The 19,446-nt window shown below is 44.3% G+C and overlaps 1 protein-coding gene across 3 annotated transcripts in view; it reads right to left on the reverse strand.

Annotated features, from left to right (window-relative positions):
- EXT2 (exostosin glycosyltransferase 2) overlaps nucleotides 1-19,446 on the reverse strand; it is a 144,351-nt gene that overhangs the window by 12,239 nt on the left and 112,666 nt on the right. The window lies entirely within an intron of this gene.

Raw genomic sequence — 19,446 nt, forward strand, 5'->3', positions numbered from 1 at the left:
TCAGATTCTGGGTCTCCCTCTCTCTCTGCCCCTCCCCTGCTCATGTTCTGTCTCTCTCTGTCTCAAAAATAAGTAAAAAAAAGTTAAAAAAAAAAAAAAAAGAAAATAGCTTACTGAATTGGGCTAAGGTAGGTAATCCCTTAACAAATGATTATGGAAATAGGTTCCATTTTTAATGAATGCACACATGAAGAATAAATGAAACCGTGCAACTCAACTGTCCTAGTTTATATTAAATTTGGCAATTGTGAAACCTTAGAAAGTCTCTGTTTCTTAAAAAACAAAACAAAACAAAACAAAACAATTTCTCTGGAGCACACAGCCATTCCTATGGCCTTTTAGAAGCCTCATGTGTAGAGAATGTGCCTGATTCTATAACGTAACACACTGAAAACAAAAACTTGAATTCCACATTTGGAAAGGTTCTTAGATACGGTTTTGTGAAACAAAATTTGGTATACTGGGGGTGGGGTACCTCCAATGATCTTTCCCCCTGTATTTCTGTGTAAGTTAGTTTAACCTTTAAAAAAGAGGAAGTGTGTATCGTTAAGGAGTATTGACAATTTACCAGCTGTTCATGCTGCCACATCTCAGCACCATGATTCCTCATCCTTTACCAGGCCTCTAAGGCTCCTGAGGGTCCAGTCCTGTGCCCTATTCTTTAAACTCTCTAATTTCAACTAGTTTTCATCCCTTTAAATACCTTCTATAATCTACTGACCTCTAAATTTGTTTGGCCCAGAATGTTCCAGAGATAACCAACTACTTCCTTAATATCTTCCACTGGATAAACAGGCATCTCAAACTTAACATGGCCAACACGTAACTCTTGATTCCATATCCCCAGATAAGCCGTTCTCTCAATCTTCTCATCTCAATAAACCGGATACCTGACTGCCCCAGCCCAAAAGCTACGAGACAGCCTTTATTCCTTCCTTTCCTGCTTCCCCACACCCCATCCATCAGCAAGTCCTGCTGGCTCTACTTCTGACCACCTCTTGCCAATTCTCCCACCCCTCTCTCTAGCCCAAACCACCATCCTCTCTCACCTAGACTGTTGTTAACAGGGCTCTAACTCATCTCCTTGCTTCCACTCTCACCCTTCCAGACCATTATTTATAGAGTATCTCTAAGAGGACTATTCCTAAAAGAATATTAGAGTACAGATGGTCCCTAACTTAGGATAGTTCAACTTATGGTTTTTTGACATTTACAATGGTGCAAAAGCAATACGCATTCAGTAGAAACCGTATTTCGAATTTTTTGCATTTGGATCTTGTCCTGGGCTAGCAATCTGCAGTACGATCCTTTCTCATGAGGCTGGGCAGTGGCAGCAAGCTGCAGCTTCCAGTCACCATGCGACCACGGGGTCCACAATCTATATATCTAGAGCCATCCTGTACCCAGGCAACTATTCTGTTTTTTGCTTTCAGTGCAGTATTCAATAAATTACACAAGGTGCTCAACTTTATAGGCTCTGTGTTAGATGATTGTGCCCAACTGTAGGCTAATGTAAGTGTTCTGAGCACCTTTTAGGGTAGAATAGGCTAAGCTGGGATGTTTGGTAAATCAGGTTTACTAAATGCATTTTCAACTTACAATGGGCTTATCAGGTAACCCTATGGCATGTTGAGAAAAATCTGTACTCTATACAGGGTAACTCAGCCAACAGGCTGTATCCCATTGTGTGTGTTTGTGTGTGTTTGTGTGTGTGTGTGTGTGTGTGTGTGTGTGTATACATATATATGTGTATGTATATATATATATACACACACATATATATACACATGTATATATATATATACATACACATATATACATATATATACACATATATACATCTTAATATATATATATACACACACACATATATATATACATATATATATACACATATATACATCTTAATATTATCTTCATCATATATGTCCCCGCATATATATGTCATATGGTCACATGCTGCAGCAAGCAGAGGCTTCCTCGATGCCTAGGTGTCACTGAGTCCAGGGAGGATGTGTCATTGCTTGCCCAGAGGCACAGCCAGTGGGCCAGCGCCCCCCGCCCCTTCTGTAGTTTGCCAGGGCTAGTGGAACAGACTCACCACACCAGGCGGCTTAAAGCAACAGAAATCTAGAAGTCTGAAGTCAAGGTGCTGGCAGGGCCATGCTCCCTTCTGACACCTATAGGGGAAGGATGCTTCCTTGCTGTTCAGCTTCATTTGGCTGTCCATCTTCGGTCTTTCTAGGCTTGTAGGTGCATCACTCCTAACCTCTGTCTTCGTATGGCCCTCCTCCCTCTGTGTGTGTGTGTCTCTGGGCCCAAAATTTTCCTTTTTATAGGGATACCAGTCCAACTGGATTAGAGCCCACCCCAATGACCTCATTTTAACTTTATTACCCGAGAAGATCCTATTTCCAAATAAGGTTACTAAGGGTTAAGATTTCAATATATCTTTCTTAGAGGGACACACTTCAACCCAACACCCCCAAAATCTTTAAGAAATGCTATAGCTCTGAAACAAAACAAAGAATGGGTTCCCATGACCAGAATAACAGCCAAATTCCTTAGCATATTCTGAAGGGTGCACCCACTCTCCAACCTCTTCTACCATGTTCTTCCACATTTCAGTGGCCTTTCTGTTCTTTAATCCTAACCTCTGTGTCTTTTTCTTCTGACGGGGATATTGTCCCAGCTCTTCAAAAAGCTGGTTCTTGCTCATCAGTGAGGTCTCTGCTTAAATGTCGCCTACTTTTAAGAGGCCCTTTCACACCTTCCTAGCCAAGGTGAACACCTCTCCCACCTGGCCATTCTCCATCACATCCCCTCACTCCATCTTTTTCTTCACCAAACTTTCATTTTCTGAAATTGCTTTGGTTATTTATTGTTTCCTTATTGTTTATCTCCATGAGGACAGAAGTTTAGTCTTCTTCCCTGTGGTTTCTCAAGCACAAAAAACAGCACCCGCGCATGGCAGCGTTCCACGCGCACTTTCTGAACGTACGGACACGGAGGCTCTCGCAGGCTTTTGAAAAAGCTGAGAATACAAGAAGGCACTACAGATCACAGCCAGTGTCCTCCTTTATTCAGAAAGTCTGCAACGGTACCGCTCGACAGCTACCACGAGTAATACTGGGATATCCCTTGCGTGTGAGGATCACAGTAATAATTCACCATCACCAAAGCACATGTTTTAAACGGCTTCTCCAGAAGCGGATAAGGGATATTCGCTGAGTCATTACACTGTCTCACCCAGTCCTCCTGTGATCATCCACGTGCTTTTATGGGCTCTCTGACCTGGGTCTTGAGCGTGGCCTGGGGTTTCCTTTGTGTGAAACCTCTCAAACCCACAACCTTGGCCTCATTAACACCATGTTGTAACCAACAGAGTTAATCAGCCACAGCCATCGTCATAATAGCTGTAGACAAACGAAGTCATGTCAAACATTTCCTCGGATGTGTAAGGCTGCTGCTGTGTTCCTACTCTGGGGCTTGTGTTTCAGCAGATTAAAATAATATGATACTCTTACAGTTTTATAGAGCGCAGAGCAACAACATAGTATGTGAACCATAACTGCTGTTTGGTCTGTGGGCCCGAGCACCCTCCATGAAACGCACCGCCAGTTTCCTTTTGCCAACACCGGACACCTGCCTGTTCAAGTCACGCCGCTGCCGCAGTCACCTCAGTGGAATTAAAGAGCTTCTGAAAGGGCTCCAGGCACAAGTAAGTAAACTAAACACCAGGGGTGGGGAAGGGGCGGGGGGGGGGGGGGGGCGGGGGGGCACAGACGGGTGGAGGCATCCATTCAGCTGGCACCCCTGCCGGATGCAAGCTGCATCTTCCCCGCATCCACTTTGAGTCAACAAAGCTTTGCAATCCCTGCGCTTTCCCACGGGTCCTTCTCTGCAAGCCCCCACTGGCAGCAACCATAATAACACTGGCTCAATTTTAGGGTCCAACGCCGTCAGGATTTCAGTCTTCTCCCTGTTGGCTGAAGCCACTTATCAGACTTCCCTCCACAGGGACTTAATTCGGTGACACTGGGTCACAGAATGCTGAACTATGCTGTTCTAAAAGCATCAGAGGTGTCCTGAACTTCAGATTCCTTTGGAGCTGTTGGTGAGCGCTGTTCCGCAGGCGGGGCCTCTCTGCCCTTGACTTACTCCAGGCAGCTGGATACAATCAAGATATCATCCTTGTCACTTCATCTATAACTCTGCAGCTGACTACGGGATCAAAACGGAGTGGGGCCGAGCAGGATGGGCCCTCTCTGATCGAGCCCCAGTGTAGTACGAAGTCGATTATGTAGACAGTAAAGCATCTTCCCAGCCAGCAGAGCGAGAACTCTAATTCCACCCCCTCCCCTCATGGCTACCCACCTCCCACTCTAATTCAACTTTTTTCTTTTTACCTCAGGGAAATGCTCCGGGGTCAGCCTTTTGTCATTGCTAACAGATGCCTTTATCTATTGCAGTGCGGGCATCTGAAACTTCACACGATATCCCTGGGGTTCTAGTAACAGTGCTTCCACAGCTATGCTCAGGTCACTGAGCCATTACTCGACGGTGTTGCCTGCACTGCTGAAGTCCTCTGTATAGACTGTCCTCATCTATTTTTTTAATGTTTATTTTTGAGAGAGAGTAAGAGAGTTAAGAGAGAGGTGGGGGGAGAGAGAGGGAGACACAGAATCCTTACATTTAGGGGGCAATTCCACATCACTGTTTAAACAATGTAATACCATGCTGTTCGCTTCCACTCAAAAGTTTACAAACTTGGTCCTGACCACCTCTTACCTGGATTATGGAAATGTGTTCTTCTCTGAACTCCCAGCTATGCTCACTGAGCTGTTTTCAGAGTTATCTATCTCCCCTCTCTCTCTCTTCCTCTCTCCCTTCCTCCCTCCCTCCAACTTCCTGAGGTCTTCTGTGGCTTCCCAATGCTAGCTGATCAAACTAGGACCGTGTATCTTTGTTTCAAAGGCACACGAGGCAGCCTCACCTGCTACAGAAAGTGCCCCAAGAGGATCTGGGTAAAGCAGATCCAGGCCTCGCCCTGCCACTGAGGAGCTGTGCAAGCAAACTCTTCAGGTTGTCCTGCGTTCGTTTTGCCATCTGCAAAAGAGGGGCTGGATTAAATGGCCTCTAACGTCCTTTCAGGGCTAAAATCTTCTATCTTCTTCCTCACTGACATACTCCCAAAGAAACTAACCCAGCTGTGATCAGTTGTGAGTTGTAACTCTCTAAAGTACACGGCCCGCATTATTTAACTTTGGTTTAAAGTACCGTTCACATATGGGTACCCAACAAATGTTCCTGAAAAGAGGCTAGCTAATGCACTATATTCCAAGCTAACTTGGAGAGTGCATTTTAAACCCAGGGTGTGTGCTAACCACAGATTCAGGAAACAGACCGGGGGGAGCAGGGGGAAGGTGTAACAACAGGTGGTACCCATCTGGGCTATGCAATTATGAAATCACGGGTCAGCTTTAGGAGAAAAGCAACTCTCTGAAGGGGCTGCTATAGTCATCACAGTTCAAAGACACATTTCCACAGGGATATTGCTACTGGGTGAGAGGGATACCACATGTATCAGGAGTCAGGAGCCCAGATAGACGAAGAAGCAGTGAGGGAAATGCGGGAAATATGGATCCAAGGCACATCAAACTGGGCTGGGGTTTCACTTCTGTCCTTGTACACGGCCCCTGGGTTGTGTCCATCCCTAACCATCAGAGTGGAACAGAACCCCAGGAACCAGCCCAAACCCCGTGGTCACACGCCTGGGTCAGCGGAGGCAGAGCTGCTGGGATCCTGACTTTCGAACATCTTTGGATTAGTGGCCCTTCTTCCCTCGGGCTTGTCCTGCATGCTGCCCAGATGGGAGAGGGCTAGCTGGCTGCATGCCAATTCCTGGCCAGTTTCCACAGAAGGGCCAGTTATCGGATTCACTCTCAGCCCTCCAGGAACAAAGCTCACCTTTTATATTTGGAATTTCCTGAAAAGAAGTAGACTGGGGCTTGAGTTGATTGGCTTCATTTTCAGCTCATGCTTTTTTTTAATTTTTTTAAATGTTTATTTATGTTTGAAAGAAAAAGAGCGTGAGCAGGGGAGGGGCAGAGAGAGAGGGAGACACAGAATCCGAAGCAGACTCCAGGCTCCGAGCTGTGCGCACAGAGCCCGACACGGGGCTCAAAGTCGCAAACTGTGAGATCATGACCTGAGCCGAAGTCGGACGCTTAACCGACTGACCACCAGGCGCCCCTCAGCTCATGCGTTTTAGTTACACCGGTGGTTGGTAGTTTTCGTCAAGAGGTCTTTTTGCAAAAAAGCCAAAGAGCCTCCATCTACACCCGGGATGCAGTTAAATGCCAACGCTAGACATCTAGAGCGAGGGAGCCCTGAGCTGTCACCTGGAGTTCCCTGATGCTGGTTGGTTTTGACAAATACGTGTACACGCTGTGTTAGGTATTAAAATTTACCTGTTGGATCACTTCAGTGTGCCCGAGAGACCTTTCCAATCCAAGGCCAGGGTTTGCTTAAAATAAGCCAAGCAGCAAAGCCAGGATCATGGGGAGCCCTCTGGGATTTGGGCAGCCATTCTACTTGCCCCAGTCTGGCTGAAGGTCAGTGCCGTGGTGCTGGGAGACATGCTCTCCCGTTCCTCTCGAGTTCTCTCTTCGGACTCGGGGCAGTGATGAAGGCAAAGAGACAGGCTGGGGTTGGCCAGAGTTGAGACAGTGTACCATTAAATCCCGCAATGGTAACCACAATGAAGAAGACCCTGCTGGAGAAGCTGGCTTTGAAACATTCTCCTCATCCTGATCTGTACCGTCTCACCCGATGGCACAACCAGGGGTCTTCCGTGGATGGTAAGGAGAAGACTCGCGCTTTGGCAGTCTGAGCTGCTGGCCCCTGCCCAGGCCACTTCAGAGATCCGCAGCTGGAGACCACGCGGCAGGCAGAGCTCATTCTGTGCGGCTCCCTCGCCGTACAGATGAGAAAACAGCTGGAGAAGAAGAGGCCCTCCCAACGTTACATTGTCAGTTCGAGCCGAAGCTGGAGCCTAACTCCCAGCCTGGGCATCTGTGCACGAAGTCGCAGGATTTCCCACTCTTCCGAGGCTGAAAAGCGCCTCATCTCCCCACACTCAGTGCCCCGCTTGGGAAACAAAGAAGTCAGGCGGTGCTGTCTGGAATGGCATTCAGGACCGGTGCTCTACACGAGTGCTAGTGCAGACACGGGAAGAGTCACGCACGCGTACTGACCGAGCTGAGGGTAGAACGGGCAGGGAGAGGAGGTGGGGAAACCCACAAAACCCTGTGCTCCCCCCGGCGTTCGTCTGCTAAAAGGTGAAGGCTCTTCATGAATGTGGTTCCCATTTAGCAAAGAAAGCCACATGCTCACACCATTAAAAGAAGGAAGTCCTGTCAGCTGTGCAGCAAACTAGTGAGACCCCACCGATGACATCCGTGGGTCTGCTGGATCCTGGTAATCGGTGAGGCTCGGGACAGAGAAGGAAATACAAGCAAAAAGCAGCTGAATGAAAGATTAAACTCCACTACTATCTTTCACGAGGCAATGAATCTCCTGAGAGAGAATAACAAAGAGAAGGAAAGACGTGAGTTTGAGGGGACGGGAGGGGTACGGGATGGGTCAGGACTGGGTCGTGGGTTTTCCAATCTCACACTCCTCAGGACACACTAAACGTGAAATCATTTTTATTTCCATAACCTCAGCTCAGGGTGGGGGGGACGGGGGATACTATTTCTAAGTCTGGTCCCATGGGATTGTTTAATAAAGTTAAAAAGAAGAAAAGTGATAAGTCAAATGGCTACTCTCTTTAAATCCTTTAAATCGAGTGGAAAACGGAAACTTTAGTTTTTATGAATAACTATTATTGAGGCTTCAGAATTTCCAGTTGATTTTGGTGAGGCTCAATTTAAAAGAGGGGGGACCGAAGATACGAGCTCTGTCCAGTAAGGGGGAACTCTCCTTACTTCAGGTCACTGCCCTGGTGACTTCCATCGCCTAGCAATCGGGGACACTACTACAAAACTGGCCAATACTTTGTTCTCGTCTCACCGCGCAAAGGGAAGAAGTGGCACTGACCATAAACTCTGTAATCCTGGCTGAGGCATCAGTGTGGTTCCAAACTGATTATGCATGAATTAATTCAGCATGATGCCCTCCTTATATGTCTGCTTAAACCCCATAATGTCCTGGTGGGGAATCAAGCAGCTGAGGGACTCTTTCAAATTATTTATTTATTTATATCCCATGCATTTCCAAAAAAATGCATTTCCTTACGATAAAAGGCAAAAACTAAAATAAAGTCCAAACTGTCAGGGCGCCTGGGTGGCTCCGGTTAAGCATCCGACTTTGGCTCAGGTCATGATCGCATGGTGTGTGGGTTCGAGCCCTACACCGGGCTCTTTGCTGACAACGCAGAGCCTGGAGCCTACTTCAAATTCTGTGTCTCCCTCTCTCTCTGTCCCTCCCCCGCTTGTGCTCTTTGTCTCTCAATAATAAATAAAACATTAAAAAAAAATTTCTTTTTAAAGTCCAAACTGTCAAAACAAAGGATGTCCTCAACAGCATTTTTTTAAAAATTCAGACTCATTCCATCTACTGTTAAGAATATTAATTCTAATATCAAGTTCTAGAAAGGCAATCAAGCAGCAAGCTAAAATCATAAAGTTTGGGGATAGAGAGAGATGAGTATTCCTATTTGTCAATTAATTTATACATTCAATTCACAGATACTTACTGAGTCCCTACTATTTTTTTAATCAAATATTTTGAGATAATTACAAATTCGAAAGCAGTTGTAAGAAATAATGAACGAAGAGCCTGTGTACCGTTTACCCGGTTTCCCCCAATGGCAACACCTCAAAACTATAGTGTGATATCACATGACACTGACACTGACACAGTTAAGATACAGAGCTTTCTCCGCCTGATCTTTTATAGACACCCTCCCCCTCAATCACTGGCAACCACTAGTGGGTTCTCCATTTCTATAATTTTGTAATTTCAAGAAGGTTATATAAATGGAATCACGTAGTATACAACCTTTTGGGATTGGCTTTTTTCACTCAGCATAATTTTTAGGGACTGTCTTACAATCCAAAGAATGTATACAAAAATAAAGCATGTATCTTATTATTAAGGGCCTAATTGTTTAGAAAAGCTAGTGACATATGCACAAAAAGCTAGACATGAAAGAGAGCAAGGACACAGGAAAAAGCACAAAAGTGAGTTAAGAGGATGGTAAGATTACTTCTGGGTTGGGGGTGGGAGACCAGGGAATAAGGAAAAGACTTCATGGATTTCATTTTAAGAGAACTACAAAGTGAGGGTTGAGATTCCCACTGCCCCCAACCAGGTAAGTAATTAGTACAAAATGACTCTTCGCTATGTGTTTATTAGCAGGCCAGCAAGTAGACAACCTCTACGTGGATTCTCTCACTGAATACAGAAGAGGGGATCATCTAACTTTGAACAACAAGTAATTTTACTCTCAGAAACTGTATGTTACAGAAAATTCAATGTCCGAACACATTAAGTTCACTCATTCCGTCAATAAATATTTACTGAGCATCCACTATGTGTTAAGCACTAGGCACGGAGTAGTAAACAGGGCAGACACAATCCTGCCTGAATGGGCTACTCTGAATTAGGGGAGTTTTTCAATCTAGCCCCAGAGATCTAGGCCGTGGGTGTAATTAGGGGCCTAGCAGTAAGAAGCGAGCAGAGGGTCAACAGGACCTCTGCCCCAACCCTCACATCTTCAGTCCAACTCAAAGGCTGGTTGGGAAACTAGAAACTAAGGTTGCCAATGCCTGATCTAAACCCGTCAACAGAGAGTAGCAAACATACAGCAATCACGATTAACGAGAACCCTAGGCACCAACTTGCGAGCACCAAGAAATAAATCTGATCTAAGAGGGGAGCCGTAAACATTACACTGACTAGTTCACCTTGCTTTCTAAAGACTCACTGTTCCTAGTCACGACCATTCTGAAGTCAGGGGACTACTCTGATCCTTTAAGCTTGCTTTCTTTTTATTCTTCCAAAATGTGAAATTGCTAGGTTTAATGCAGCAGCAATCAACAACCACGGTGTCCAATTCATGATTTTGCAAGCAGGTTTATAACCGGCAGTGAAGGATGCAGGTTCACACTGGGGAACAACATAGAATTTTCTTTGGAAAGCTACAGACGCTGCCCCCGTCCAGCCCCCCAGATGCTGGGGACGCTCATGGCCTGGATGCTGCTATGGCTTTCGTTTCCCCTGGCCCTATGCCAAGGCCTGTCCACACACCTCCCTTAAGCAACTCTATCAAAATCAAGGCAGATAAGCAGCCCATGCAAGACGAATTCCCCATATCCCCAAATCATAAGCCAAATTCTGAAGCTCTGAATTCCTGGAGCAGCCAAAGCCTGTAATCAATCCCAACGAGACAACAGGCAGCTTTTGGAACAATAACCCTCAAACATATGGATCCTTTCAGGTTGGAATATCATTGCAGATATCTCCTTTTGAATGGGGGGGGGGGGGGAGGGAAAGTATGCATTCTTTAAACCATCAAGTGTACCAACACCTCTTTAAAATAACTATCCCACATTATAAGCATTAGCTCTTTGAGGCACGGAGCCACAGAGCCAGGTGGGCCCGCTGGTGCCGCAGACGGGAGAGACGCGGAGGCTCGGTGGGGAGCACACAGGCCCGGGGGTGGAGAGGGTAGAAGAGCACCAGCACTGCCCCGCAAGAAATAAGCGCTTATGGAAAACATATTGAAACCGACTCACCTGCCTTATCTGGGGGGGAAGTCAGTGAGGAGGAGACACCTCGGTGGGAAGATGTACCAGCAGGAAGCACACTCCCCCTCTTTGGGACAGGGAAGATAGGATGTTTCATTAATGGCTAGGTAAATAAATTCTGAGCTTGTCATTTTAATTTGCTCAGTGGGGAAGAAAAAAGTGTCACTCTATTGTAATTCCCAACTGGGCACTCTTTTAAAATGCTCAGATCTTACTCCAACGTTCAGCATAGATATTCGATTTCCTTCCCTTAATATTTGTTTGACTTATTCTCCAGTGGGGACTGGGCGCTTTAGAAGAGCTCTGAGAGGTCAAACTTCACCGCAGCTCCTCTCAGCACCTCCGTGGGCTCCTGGCCGCGGCTTCGGGTCCTCTTTCAGCAGCCCCGGCTGTAGCAGCGGCCCACATGCACGGCTTCCCCGGCTCCCGGGAGTGAATCAGTGCAAGCTGGAGATAGGACAGACCTAACACATTCCTCGGGACTCTCCTCCAGGCTGCAAACGGAGCCCGCAGCAATAAGGGACACCCCAGGGACAGATCTCTCTATGAAAGAGCCACAGTCTTCCACATGTCTCCTCTGAGGGAGGCTCTGACTACACCTTCTGGGCAGGGACAGTCACCGAAATGAGCCATCTGGCCTAGTCCTCTTCGGAAGACAACAGTCTCTATAATGCCCACTCTTTGGGTACATAAGAAAGTGAACAAAGTAAGGAAAGACGGACAGATGTGTTTTTCAACATTCACCACTGTACCGATATTACGGCCGGGCTCAGGAAATGTACTATCACTCACTCAGACATAATGCACAAGGTCCAAAGAGCTTACAGCCATCTACTTCTCCAGGTAATTGATGAGGAGGGCACACCACGAGTCCTAAGAAACGTATAATTCTAAAAAGCTCCACTTTGGCTCTAGCTACACTGTAAAGCTTTAGTGTCAGACCCAGCACAAATGCTAATCCAGAACAGCTTTTGCAAGGTTTGACTTTGTGCGTGCCAGAAATGGGCCCAGCTCACAGTGAATCCTAGTGCCGGCGGCCATGAGGAGAGTCCATCCTTCAGAGAAGAGAAGGAAATACTGGAACCTCTCAGTCACCCACTAGGTCAGACGCTGTGAAAGCTCAAGGATCCGAGTCAGCCAAGAGGTCAAAGAATGGAAATCTACGGCACTGGTTCTTTCCGAAGTCTGAGACGGTTCCAGCAATTAGATTATCCGCCCACTGAGAGGATATCCCTTGCATTTTGGGTCCTCCTTTAGGGACGTTCCCTTTTTTATCTGTCTTGGCTGTGTAAGAACTGAGTTTCTTGGTGCCCTAGATGAACCCTAAGGGTAAGCTTGCCCTAGAGCCCACGGCAGGATGAGTTCCATGTGCCATCAAGGAAAACTCTTCTGAAGTCAGCCTCCTGTATTCCCAACAAACCAGAGCACGTCGTAAGATTTAGGGCTCTGGCTTACATCTAGGGAGGAAAGCAGTTAACCTATCAGAAGGATCATAACCACAAGTCTGTGAGAAACAATCTTTAGACCCAGCCCAACACTTGTTTTACATTTATTTGTTCCCCCGGCTCAGTATCTGTGGCACTTTCACTGGCAGAAAGCTTGGAGAGAAATGAAGAGGACAGAGATAGTCTCTCTCTCTCTCTCTTTAAATTATCTGCTAGAGGTTACCGTGAAGGCTACTCTATGATAGGCTGTCTTCACCTCTCAGCTCCTCTAGCAAGGAGAGAAAAAGTGGGATAGTTTACTTAGGATCACAGATTACACCATCTGTCTGCTCTCCCTGGATGAATATAGAAGTATCTCCAAATTCTACAAATTCTGTTTCAAATGTAACTGTTATACAGGGCCTCAACTCTGGAATTCTTCAATTAGCCAAGCTCCCTCATCACAAATTAAATGTGAGCTATGGGGAAGCCTGTCTTCTTCTCTTTGGTTCTTTAATCCACTTGAACATTAAGTCTATAGACTTCCCACCTCTATCCACCTGGCCTTCGCTGTCTTTAGTGTCTGTTGTTTCGCATTCATCCTGTGATCTGACTGCTTTGGACCAGACACTCGTACAAACCTACAGTCCTTCTTTTTACCACTTCTTAAGCTTTTCAGCTGGCCCTACGTTGTGTAACTAAGCTAGCTTCCGTTGTTAACCGAGGCACAACTTCCTCCCTCCTCAGGTCAATCTGCTTCTCGCCGACCACACACACCAAGCTCACTCTCCCCTTGGTGCCTTTCCTCTCGGTTCTTCCTATACCAGGAGAGCCACTCAGAGATGGTTGTATGTCGTCCAGAAAAAAAGTGGAGCATTCTAAGCTATCTTGCTGTCTTGCCACGATTCTTTGAGAGTATGTACTTGCCATTACCCCAGGGAGTTATGAACAAAATAATACAACTAAATTCTCCAAATTCATTAGCACCCAAGAGGTTCAACCAGCCTCTGCCACCTACGGATACCCAGCCAGTGAAAGGAAGGCATCAGCATTTTTGTGTGCCTGCAACACACAGCCACTCTAAGCCAATTCCCATCCGCACATGAAGTACTGACTTTATAACCAGTATTATTAGCCAAGAGCGTTTCACATCTCTCAGGTGAAAAATGTTCGGCGCTTAAGTGCTACTAATAATTTTTATGGTTGGAAATGAGGATCAAAGTATGAAAGGAAAAATAAATTCACGGGTTCATACATTCGGCCAAGTCCGCCTGGCTCATTTTCTGCCACATGTTTGAAACTCTCTTAAAGGCGGGGGAGGGGAGGAGGAACAAGTTGCATTTTATTTCCCAGCTCTTTAGGTCTGGAATAAAAGCAGCCAGACTTAGGGGGGAAAAAAATCACACTCAAGTAACACTATACGCTGCTACTGCTCCCCCAGGGCTTCCTTGCAAATGAGTATCAAGGACTCAATAGATACTTTCCTGGTAAAATACATAAACAGATAAATAAATTATCCCAGGCTGAAAAGAATTCCCACATCTGGTAGCTCACTAGAGCTTGTCAAACAAGTCAGAAACACGCAGGGCCAGAGAAGAGCATTCTTCAGCTCCTGATTTCAGGGCTGGAGAGGGAATGTAACATTTCCCAAACCCTCTGCTCTCCAACAGGGATATGACCCATATAAACAGGCAAGTGACCCCTGTGTTTTCTTCCAATTAAATAAATAATGATCCGCAGTATTAGGTCTCGAATCCAAACGTCTGTGGGCTCAAATCACTGCCACTGGAAGGAAAGAGGGCTCTCGAACACGGTCTGGCCTTCCGTGCCCAGGGCCTGCTGTGTTGCACCTGCAGGGGGATAGTCCACGCCCATGGCACATCTTAAAGAAGTCACCGCCCTCTCTGCACCTCTGTTTGCTCGGCAACAAAGCATCAGGTGACAGGATGATCCCTAAGGTCCCTTCACGTTCTGGCACTGTGTTTCTCTAAAACAGCCTTCCAGCCGGGGTGCTGTGAACGGTCACCGGGTGCACAGTGATCCCCACCCTCTCGGCCAGTCTACGTGCCTCGGGAGACAGGGCTAACATGACCTAGCTGTGCTCTAGTGAGCGACCTTCTGGAAAGGGTTCTAGATCCACTCTCTCTTACTCTTAACACTAGCCCCACCTTTCCCTCTCTCGCTTTGGGATGCATGCAGCCTGTGAGCTGCCCTTTGGTCTCTGCCCTAGTTCCTCAGGCACGCCCTGGAGCCCGCCACTCCAAAACGGTCTCTGCACATCGATGGTTCCAACCCTCTGACAGATGCGCTACCTTATAATGCCCTCACGTCTGTGAAAACCGTGCTGGGACTCTGTGCCTGAGTAGGTGCTAGGCCTCAGAAGGGGCGTGGGCAGAACCGCGCCCACAGCAGGCCTGGGCTCCCCCTTCCGGTAACTGCCGGATTCTCCCCTCGGACTCCCGACACGTTGCTGTTGGCCACCGCCCCCCTGGATCCTCCCTCGTGCAAACTTTCCACATTTCACAGGGAAGGGAAGGGGTTTGTCACTTTATATAAAGGCACAGAAGTTTGACGCTTTTCCATATACAACCACACCGTACTGCTTTGCCTGTACTTTTTATCCCTCAGATTCGTTACACCCAAAGGGATTGCAGGAAGTCATCTGGTCTATTCTTCTGTCTCCTGGCAGCACTAGTAAAACCACTCTAGAGGCTGGAAAGACTGCTGGCTTCCTCTTTCTGAAAAATTCCCAAATGGGGAGATGCTTCTGTCTCTCCAGATTTCTCAAAAAATTCTTTGGAGCCACAGTAAGAAAGGTCTGTTGCTGGTTTCTCTTTGGTTCTCACATATTAAATACTGTATTTAAACTTTTTTTTTTTTTTTCAATTTAAACGAGGGTAGTGAATTTACTACAGAAATGAGAAAGGCTTTGGGAGAAAAATAACAGAAGAATTGGAGATGCCTATTATAGAGAAGAACAAGCACAGGGATGATTATATTAAAATTAAAAAGTTTCACCGTGGAGAATAAACTGATGGTTACTGGGGGGAGGTGGGTGGAAGGATGGGCTGAACAGGTGACGGCAATTAAGGAGTGCTGGGTGTTTTATAGAAGTGTGAAATGACTATATTGTATACCTGAAAATAATATTACACTGTGTGCTAACTGGAATTTAAATAAAAACAAAAAAATAAAAGCACCGAGATAACTGATCTTACCTAATTGGCCCCATAAGATCATTACATCTACAACTACAGAATATAAACTCATTTAAAATTTTAATGTTTTTTTAGAATTTATTTTTGAGAGAGAAAGAGAGACAGAATGAGAGCAGGAGAGGGGCAGAGAGAGAGGGAGACACAGAATCTGAGGCAGGCTCCAGGCTCTCAGCTGTCAGCACAGAGCCTGATGCAGGGCTTGAACCCACAAACCGTGAGATCAGACCTGAGCCGAAGGCGGATGCTCAACCAACTGAGCCACCCAGGTGCCCCTACAGAATGTAAACTTATTTTAGGTGCACACAGAACATTTACCAAAATAGACCTTTCATTGGACCATCCGGTCGCAGTAAATTTCAAAAATAATGAAACCATATGTAGTATATGACCATAGTAGAATCAAATGCGAAATCAAGAAAAAGGTAACTTTAAAAACTGGCAAAAGTAAGCAATATACTTTTATATAACTATGGGTCAAAGAAGATTCTACAATAGAAATAAAATATTTTAAACTTAAGGATAATAGAAATATGAAATCAAGACTTGGGAATAAACCTAAAGTAGTAATTACCAAGAAATTTACAGCTTTAAATGCATACATTATGAAAATAAATACTGAGATCTAAGCTATCAAAAGACTAGAAAAATAACAGCAACTTAAATTCATGAAAGTAAACAAAGAAACTAACCAACAAAAGTTAAAGATAAAACAAATACACAATAAAGAAAAATCAACAAAATCAAAAGCTGACCCTTTGCAAAGATTATGACCCTGCTCTACCTGTAACAACACTGATCAAGAAAAAGAAAACAAAAACCACCAACACCAGGAGTGAAAAAGAAAACATCATTCCAGATCTCTAGACTTTAAACAACAAGATAAAACCCATGACGGCTTTATAGCAATACATTTTACAATACAAATGAAATGAAGAGATTTCCTGAAAAACATAATTTATCAAAAATGAACACAACAAGAAATAGGAAGTCTGAACAGTGCTGGAGTCATTAAAGAAACTGGGTGTGTAATTCATATGCTAGAGAGCTGGCTGAGAACAGAGGGAACATCGAATGGGTGGTGTAAGGAGAAAGTTATAAATATCAACTATGCTCTCACGACCAAGCTATTATAGGTACAGAGACCACTGTAGCTATGCAGATTTTCTCCTTTCCTTGTGTGTGTGTGTGTGTGTGTGTGTGTGTGTGTGTGTGTGTGTGTGTACACCAATTTCTTTGTCTCCTTCTCCAATTACTATTTGACATAATAATTTCTGCTACAATTTATTCAGTTTGTACAATGTACGTAAATTTATACAACTCTTTGGATGTCTGTGGCTTCTTCAGCTCTTGAACCTGTGAGTTTAATGTCCTTTGCCAAATTTTGGAAGTTTTCAGTCATTATTTCTTCGAATATTTCCTCTGCCCCACATTCTTTCTTTTCTCTTCTCCTTCTGGGACTCTGATGACCCAAATGTATCTTTTGTGATTGTCCCATAAGTCCCTGAGGCTCTGTTCATTTCTTTTTTTCAGTCTATGTTCCCTCTGTTGTTCAGATTGGGTAATTCCTACTGATTTATCCTCAAGTTCACTAATTTTTTCCTGTTATCTTCATTCATCTACTGGGCCCATCGGTGAATTTTAAATTTTGGTTTCTGTAATTATCAGTTTTGAAATTCCCATATGGTTGTTCTTTATATCTGTTTCTTTGCTGCAACTTTCTATTTTTCCATTTGTTTCAAGAGTGCTCATAAGTGCTTATTAAATCATCTTTTATGATAGTGGTTTTCAAATCCTTGTCAAATAATTCCAATATTTGTATCATCTTGGTGTTGGCATCTGTTGACTGTCTTTTCTCATAAAAGTTGCAATTTTCCCAATTCTGGTATGATGAGTAATTTTGAATTGTACCCTGAACATTTTGAATATTACTATGAGACTCTGTTCCTTTTAAGTTTCCATATTTTATCAGGGAGTTTAGGTTCAGAATGTATGCCCTGACCCACCTTTGTGGGCTGTGGATCGAGTAACAATTCAGTCTTCAAAGACTTGATAGTGCTCTTCTGGTCTGCCCAACTTGGGTGTTACCCAGGCGCTAATTCTTGAAACCTGGTTGGTATTCTACACCACTGTTCACTTTTCAAAGCTTTTGCTGTGTTGATTCTAATTAGTTCCGTGCATGGGCTGCTTTGAAGGAGAGGTGGGAGTGCCCCCAGGACTTTACACACAGATTTAGAGAATCCCTTTTTCAGCTTCCTCCTTTCCTTAATCTTCCCTCCACTCTCTGGCTGGGAAGGGATGAGGTGCAACTTCTTTGCTCTCTGAACTACCAGCAAAAGTCAGCCAGTGGCCCTTTGCGAAGGTCTAAGGCCCAGCACTGGGGGAGGGGAAGGCTCTCTTCCCAGCATGTAGGTTCTATGACCCCAACCACTTCCTTCCTTTCCTTTGTTCCTCATGTCCTACAGCTATCATCTCTTTATACCTCCAGGGTTCCCTTTTGCTCTCTCAAGCTCTCTAATACCCTGTATCAGAAGTTTTCATATATTAAATCCATTCTATTGAAACAACTAATATGGATTTGTTTTCCTGACTGATATGGATTCTTGCTTGTGAATATTAGAATAACAAAGAAAACGTTCAGGTGTTTTTTATCTTCCCCACAGGGAGATTTCAACAAATTGGTTTGAATGGTACACAGCCAAAAAATAAGAACAGCTATATATATAATGATCATTATAATTCTATATACTGTAACTGGTTCTAAGCCCAGTTATATAATGAAATCTTTACAGGTGACATGGTATGGTGAAAATACCACTAAAATGAGTTTAAGCCTTATTAGTGCCAATTACTAACTGGGTGACACCGGGTAAGTCACTTAAGGGCTTCATATATAGCTTACAGATGGGCCTTACCCATAACGTGAGGAAGCTAGATTATCTCTAATTTTCTTTATTCTTCACTTTCTAATTTTCTTTCCAACACCTTATATTCTTAAGAAATCACCAGTAAAACCATCTGGGCCTAGAGTTTTCTTTGCAGGAAGATTTTGATAACAACTTCAGTTTTTTAATAGAGAATTATATATATACATATATTCTATTTAATTTTACACATGCTGTAATTTCCAAAGAATTCTTACTTTCAGAAAAACTTTAATAATATTCTCTTAGTGTTCTTTTAATGTCTGTAGGATCTATAACATCAATCCTTCTTTAATTCCTTTGCATTCCTGACAATGATAATTTGTGTTCTCTTTTTTTTGAGTGTTCTGGCTAGGGGCTTACCAATTTTGTTCATTCTTTCAAAAGGTCAATTTCTGTATCTGTAAATTTTCTCTGTTGGTTTGTTTTCTACTTCATCATTAGCACTTCTTTTACTCTTTCCTTCCACTTGCTTTGGGTTTAATTTACTCTTCCTTTTCAAAGTTGTTAAAGGTGGAACAAACTTTAGGTGTTGCTTTTAGACGTTTCTTCCTTCCGAATACAAGCATTTAATGTTATAAATTTCCCCTAAGAACCACTTTAGTTGCATCCCACAATTTTTTTTCAGCTTTGAAATGGAATTTACTTACAATAAAATCACCAAATTTAAGTTTGTTTTGACAAGCGTATATAGTCATAAAACCACCGTCACAAAGTTTAGAACATTTCCATTGACTGAAAAGTTCCTTTCTGTCCTTTTCTCGTCAGTCTCATCCACTACCCCCGGCAACATAGTTTTTTCTACTCTAGAACTTCATATACATGGGCAACACGTATAGGAAGTACTCTTTGGTATCTGGCTTCGTTCACTTAGCATAATGATTCTGACACTTTTACAGGTTGCTCCATATATCAGTAGTCCATTTCTTTTTCTTGCTGAGTAGCATTCCATTGCACAGATATTCCACAATTTGCTCTTCCATTTGCCAGCTGATATCTACAGTTTGGGATCTTATGAATAAGGCTGTAAACATTGAGTACATGTCTTCGTGTAAAGACATATGTT

This window comes from Panthera pardus, unplaced genomic scaffold (genome assembly GCF_024362965.1).
Source record: "Panthera pardus isolate Hobbes unplaced genomic scaffold, ASM2436296v1 HiC_scaffold_12, whole genome shotgun sequence".
NCBI lineage: Eukaryota > Metazoa > Chordata > Mammalia > Carnivora > Felidae > Panthera > Panthera pardus.